Consider the following 6,788-nt stretch of genomic DNA (forward strand, 5'->3'; position numbering starts at 1 on the left):
GAGAGCTTGAGGGAGCTGGAGAGCTTGGGGGAGTCGGAGAGCTTGGGGGAGTCGGAGAACTTGGGGGATTCGGAGAGCATGGAGGAGTAGGAGAGCTTGGGGGAGTAGCAGAGCTTCGGGGAGTAGGAGAGCTTGGGGGACTAGGAGAGCTTTCGCGAGTAGCAGAGCTTGCGGGAGTACGAGAGATTGCGGGAGTAGGAGAGCTTGGTGGAGTAGGAGAGCTTGGGCGAGTCGGAGAGCTTGGGAATTCGGAGAGCTTGGGGGAGTAGAAGAGCTTGGGAGAGTAGGAGAACTTTGCGGAGAAGGAGAGCTTGGGGGAGTAGGAGACCTTGGGGAGTAGAAGAACTTGGGGGAGTTGGAGAGCTTGGGCGAGTCGGAGAGCTTGGGGGAGTCGGAGAGCTTGGGGCAGTCGGAGAGCCTGGGGGAATCGGAGAGCTTGGGGGAGGCGTAGAGCTTACCGGAGTCGGAGAGCTTGGGGGAGTCGGAGAGCTTGGGGGAGTCGGAGAGCTTGGGGGAGTAGGATTGCTTACCGGAGTAGGAGAGCTTGTGGGTGTAAGAGAGCTTGGGGGAGTAGAAGAGCTTGGGCGAGTAGGAGAGCTTGGGGGAGTCGGAGAGCTTGGGGGAGTCGGAGAGCTTGGGGGAGTCGGGGATCTTGGGGGAGTAGGAGAGCTTGAGGGTGTAGGAGAGCTTGGGGGAGTCGGAGAGCTTGGGGGAGTCGGAGAGCTTGGGGGAGTAGGAGAGCTTGGAGGAGTAGGAGATCTTAAACATAGAAAACATAGAAAATAGGTGCAGGAGTAGGCCATTCGGCCCTTCTAGCCTGCACCGCCATTCAATGAGTTCATGGCTGAACATTCAACTTCAGTACCCCATTCCTGCTTTCTCACCATACCCCTTGATCCCCCTAGCAGTAAGGACTTCATCTAACTCCTTTTTGAATATATTTAGTGAATTGGCCTCAACAACTTTCTGTGGTAGAGAATTCCACAGGTTCACCACTCTCTGGGTGAAGAAGTTCCTCCGCATCTCGGTCCTAAATGGCTTACCCCTTATCCTTAGACTGTGACCCCTGGTTCTGGACTTCCCCAACATTGGGAACATTCTTCCTGCATCTAACCTGTCTAACCCCGTCAGAATTTTATATGTTTCTATGAGGTCCCCTCTCATTCTTCTGAACTCCAGTGAATACAAGCCCAGTTGATCCAGTCTTTCTTGATAGGTCAGTCCCGCCATCCCGGGAATCAGTCTGGTGAACTTTCGCTGCACTCCCTCAATAGCAAGAATGTCCTTCCTCAGGTTAGGAGACCAAAACTGTACACAATACTCCAGGTGTGGCCTCACCAATGCCCTGTACAACTGTAGCAACACCTCCCTGCCCCTGTACTCAAATCCCCTTGCTATGAAGGCCAACATGCCATTTGCTTTCTTAACCGCCTGCTGCACCTGCATGCCAACCTTCAATGACTGATGCACCATGACACCCAGGTCTCTTTGCACCTCCCCTTTTCCTAATCTGTCACCAATCAGATAATAGTCTGTCTCTCTGTTTTTACCACCAAAGTGGATAACCTCACATTTATCCACATTATACTTCATCTGCCATGCATTTGCCCACTCACCTAACCTATCCAAGTCGCTCTGCAGCCTCACAGCATCCTCCTCGCAGCTCACACTGCCACCCAACTTAGTGTCATCCGCAAATTTGGAGATACTACATTTAATCCCCTCATCTAAATCATTAATGTACAGTGTAAACAGCTGGGGCCCCAGCACAGAACCTTGCGGTACCCCACTAGTCACTGCCTGCCATTCTGAAAAGTACCCATTTACTCCTACTCTTTGCTTCCTGTCTGACAACCAGTTCTCAATCCATGTCAGTACACTACCACCAATCCCATGTGCTCTAACTTTGCACATCAATCTCTTGTGTGGGACCTTGTCGAACGCCTTCTGAAAGTCCAAATATACCACATCAACTGGTTCTCCCTTGTCCACTCGACTGGAAACATCCTCAAAAAATTCCAGAAGATTTGTCAAGCATGATTTCCCTTTCACAAATCCATGCTGACTTGGACCTATCATGTCACCTCTTTCCAAATGCACTGCTATGACATCCTTAATAATTGATTCCATCATTTTACCCACTACCGATGTCAGGCTGACCGGTCTATAATTCCCTGTTTTCTCTCTCCCTCCTTTTTTAAAAAGTGGGGTTACATTGGCTACCCTCCACTCCATAGGAACTGATCCAGAGTCAATGGAATGTTGGAAAATGACTGTCAACGCATCCACTATTTCCAAGGCCACCTCCTTAAGTACTCTGGGATGCATTCCATCAGGCCCTGGGGATTTATCGGCCTTCAATCCCATCAATTTCCCCAACACAATTTCCCGGCTAATAAGGATTTCCCTCAGTTCCTCCTCCTTACTAGCCCCCCCGACCCCTTTTATAACCGGAAGGTTGTTCGTGTCCTCCTTCGTGAATACCGAACCAAAGTACTTGTTCAATTGGTCCGCCATTTCTTTGTTCCCCGTTATGACTTCCCCTGATTCTGACTGCAGGGGACCTACGTTTGTTGGGGGAGTAGGAGAGTTTGGGCGAGTCGGAGTGCTTGTGGGAGTCGGAGAGCTTGGGGGAGTCGGAGAGCTTACCGGAGTCGGAGAGCTTCGGGGAGTCGGAGAGCTTGGGAGAGTCGGAGAGCTTGGGGGAGTAGGAAAGCTTGGGTGAGTAGGGGAGATTACCGGAGTAGGAGAGCTTGAGACAGTCGGAGAACTTGTGGGAGTAGGATTGCTTACCGGAGTAGGAGAGCTTGTGGGTGTAAGAGAGCTTGGGGGAGTAGAAGAGCTTGGGGGAGTAGGAGAGGTTGGGGGAGTCGGAGAGCTTGGGGGAGTCGGAGATCCTGGGGGAGTAGGAGAGCTTGGGGGTGTCGGAGAGCTTGGGGGAGTACGAGAGCTTGGGGGAGTAGGAGAGCTTGGGGGAGAAGGAGAGCTTGTGGGAGTAGGAGAGCTTGGGGGAGTAGGAGAGCTTTCTGGAGTTGGAGAGCTTGGGGTGTAGAGAGATTGGGGGAGTAGGAGAGCTTGGGGTAGTAGGAGAGCTTGGGCGAGTCGGAGAGCTAGGGGGAGTCGGAGAGCTTGGGGGAGTCGGAGAGCTTGGGGGAGTCGGAGAGCTATGGGGTTGTCGGAGAGCTTGGGGGAGTCGGAGAGCTTGGGGGAGTCGGAGATCTTGGGGGAGTAGGAGAGCTTGAGGGTGTAGGAGAGCTTGCGCCAGTAGGAGCGCTTGAGGGAGTAGGAGATATTGGGGCAGTCGGAGAGCTTGGAGGAGTAGGAGATCTTGGGGGAGTTGGACAGCTTGGCGGAGTAGGAAATCTTGGGGGATGAGGAGAGCTTGGGGGAGTAGGAGAGTTTGGGCGAGTCGGAGTGCTTGTGGGAGTCGGAGGGCTTGGGGGAGAAGGAGAGCTTGGGGGAGAAGGAGAGCTTGGGGGAGTAGGACAGCTTGTGGGAGTAGGAGAGCTTGGGGGTGTCGGAGAGCTTTGGGGAGTACGAGAGCTTGGGGGAGTAGGAGAGCTTGGTGGAGAAGGAGAGCTTGTGGGAGTAGGAGAGCTTGGGGAATAGGAGAGCTTTCGGGAGTTGGAGAGCTTGGGGTGTAGAGAGATTGGGGGAGAAGGAGAGCTTGGGGGAGTAGGAGAGCTTGGGCGAGTCGGAGAGCTTGGGGGAGTCGGAGAGCTTGGGGGAGTCGGAGAGCTTGGGGGAGTCGGAGAGCTTGGGGGAGTCGGAGAGCTTGGGGGATTCGGAGAGCTTGGGGGAGTACGAGAGCGTGGGGGTGTAGGAGAGCGTGGGGGAGTAGGAGAGCTTGGGGGAGTAGGACAGCTTGGGGGAGTAGGAGAGCTTGGGGGAGTCGGAGAACTTGGGGGTGTAGGAGAGTTTGGGGGAGTAGGAGAGCTTGTTTAAAAGGAGAGCTTGTGGAGGTAGGAGAGCTTGGGGGTGTAGGAGAGCTTTCGGGAGTAGGAGAGCTTGCGGGAGTCGGAGAGATTGGGGGAGTAGGAGAGCTTGGGGGAGTAGGAGAGCTTGGGCGAGTCGGAGAGCTTGGGGGAGTCGGAGAGCTTGGGGGAGCCGGAGATATTGGGGGAGTCGGAGAGCTTGAGGGAGCTGGAGAGCTTGGGGGAGTCGGAGAGCTTGGGGGAGTCGGAGAACTTGGGGGATTCGGAGAGCTTGGAGGAGTAGCAGAGCTTGGGGGAGTAGCAGAGCTTCGGGGAGTAGGAGAGCTTGGGGGAATAGGAGAGCTTTCGCGAGTAGCAGAGCTTGCGGGAGTACGAGAGATTGCGGGAGTAGGAGAGCTGGGTGGAGTAGGAGAGCTTGGGCGAGTCGGAGAGCTTGGGAATTCGGAGAGCTTGGGGGAGTAGAAGAGCTTGGGAGAGTAGGAGAACTTTGCGGAGTAGGAGAGCTTGGGGGAGTAGGAGAGCTTGGGGGAGTCGGAGAGCTTGGGGCAGTCGGAGAGCCTGGGGGAGTCGGAGAGCTTGGGGGAGGCGTAGAGCTTACCGGAGTCGGAGAGCATGTGGGAGTCGGAGAGCTTGGGGGAGTCGGAGAGCTTGGGGGAGTAGGATAGCTTGGGGGAGTAGCGGAGCTTACCGGAGTAGGAGAGCTTGTGGGTGTAAGAGAGCTTGGGGGAGTAGAAGAGCTTGGGGGAGTAGGAGAGCTTGGGGGAGTCGGAGAGCTTGGGGGAGTCGGAGAGCTTGGGGGAGTCGGGGATCTTGGGGAAGTAGGAGAGCTTGAGGGTGTAGGAGGGCTTGCGCCAGTTGGAGCGCTTGAGGGAGTAGGAGAGATTGGGGCAGTCGGAGAGCTTGGAGGAGTAGGAGATCTTGGGGGAGTCGGAGAGCTTGGGGGAGAAGGAGAGCTTGGGGGAGTAGGACAGTTTGGGGGAGTAGGAGAGCTTGGGGGTGTCGGAGAGCTTGAGGGAGTAGAAGAGCTTGGGGGAGTAGGAGAGCTTGAGGGAGTAGGTGAGCTTTCGGGAGTAGGAGACCTTGGGGGGTAGAGAGATTGGGGGAGTAGGAGAGGTTGGGGGAGTAGGAGAGCTTGGGCGAGTCGGAGAGCTTGGGGGAGTCGGAGAGCTTCGGGGATTCGGAGAGCTTCGGGGAGTACGAGAGCTTGTGGGAGTAGGAGAGCTTGGGGAAGTAGGAGAGCTTGGGGGAGTCGGAGAGCTAACTGGAGTAGGAGAGCTTACCGGAGTAGGAGAGATTTACGGAGTAGGAGAGTTTGGAGGTGTAGGAGAGCTTGCGCCAGTAGGAGCGCTTGAGGGAGTAGGAGAGATTGGGTCAGTCAGAGAGCTTGGGGGAGTCGGAGAACTTGGGGGATTCGGAGAGCTTGGATGAGTAGGAGAGCTTGGGGGAGTAGCAGAGATTCGGGGAGTAGGAGAGCTTGGGGGACTAGGAGAGCTTTCGCGAGTAGCAGAGCATGGGGGAGTACGAGATTGGGGGAGTCGGATAGGTTGGTGGAGTAGGAGAGCTTGGGCGAGTCGGAGAGTTTGGGGATTCGGAGAGCTTGGGGGAGTAGAAGAGCTTGCGGGAGTAGGAGGGCTTGGCTGATTAGGAGAGCTTGGGGGAGTAGCAGAGCTTGGGGGAGTAGAAGAACTTGGGGGAGTTGGAGAGCTTGGGCGAGTCGGAGAGATTGGGGGAGTCGGAGAGCTTGGGGCAGTCGGAGAGCTTGGGGGAGTCAGAGAGCTTGGGGGAGTCGGAGAGCTTACCGGAGTCGGAGAGCTTGGGGGAGTCGGAGAGCTTGGGAGAGTCGGAGAGTTTGGGAGAGTAGGAAAGCTTGGGAGAGTAGGGGAGATTACCGGAGTAGGAGAGCTTGAGACAGTAGGAGAACTTGTGGGAGTAGGATTGCTTACCGGAGTAGGAGAGCTTGTGGGTGTAAGACAGCTTGGGGGAGTAGAAGAGCTTGGGGGAGTAGGAGAGCTTGGGGGAGTCGGAGAGCTTGGGGGAGTCGGAGAGCTTGGGGGAGTCGGAGATCTTGGGGGAGTAGGAGAGCTTGAGGGAGTAGGAGAGACTGGGGCAGTCGGAGAGCTTTTAGGAGTAGGTGATCTTGGGGGAGTTGGAGAGCTTGGCGGAGTAGTAAATCTTGGGGGAGTAGGAGAGCTTGGGGGAGTAGGAGAGCTTGGGCGAGTCGGAGAACTTGGAGGAGTCGGAGAGCTTGGGGGAGTCGGAGAGTTTGGGGGTTGTCGGAGAGCTTGGGGGAGTCGGAGAGCTTGGCGGAGTCGGAGATCTTGGAGGAGTAGGAGAGCTTGAGGGTGTATTCGAGCTTGCGCCAGTAGGAGCGCTTGAGGGAGTAGGAGAGATTGGGGCAGTCGGAGAGCTTGGAGGAGTAGGAGATCTTGGGGGAGTTGGAGAGCTTGGTGGAGTAGGAAATCTTGTGGGATGAGGAGAGCTTGGGGGAGTAGGAGAGTTTGGGCGAGTCGGAGTGCTTGTGGGAGTCGGAGGGTTTGGGGGAGTCGGAGAGCTTGGGGGAGAAGGAGAGCTTGGGGGAGTAGGACAGCTTGGGGGAGTAGGAGATCTTGGGGGTGTCAGAGAGCTTGGGGGAGTACGAGAGCTTGGGGGAGTAGGAGAGCTTGGGGGAGAAGGAGAGCTTGTGGGAGTAGGAGAGCTTGGGGGAGTAGGAGAGCTTTCGGGAGTTGGAGAGCTTGGGGTGTAGAGAGATTGGGGGAGCAGGAGAGCTTGGGGGAGTAGGAGAATTTGGGCGAGTCGGAGAGCTTGGGTGAGTCGGAGAGCTTGGGGGAGTCGGAGAGCTTGGGGGAGTCGGAG

The sequence above is a fragment of the Pristiophorus japonicus genome, unplaced genomic scaffold, assembly GCF_044704955.1.
Source record: "Pristiophorus japonicus isolate sPriJap1 unplaced genomic scaffold, sPriJap1.hap1 HAP1_SCAFFOLD_128, whole genome shotgun sequence".
NCBI lineage: Eukaryota > Metazoa > Chordata > Chondrichthyes > Pristiophoridae > Pristiophorus > Pristiophorus japonicus.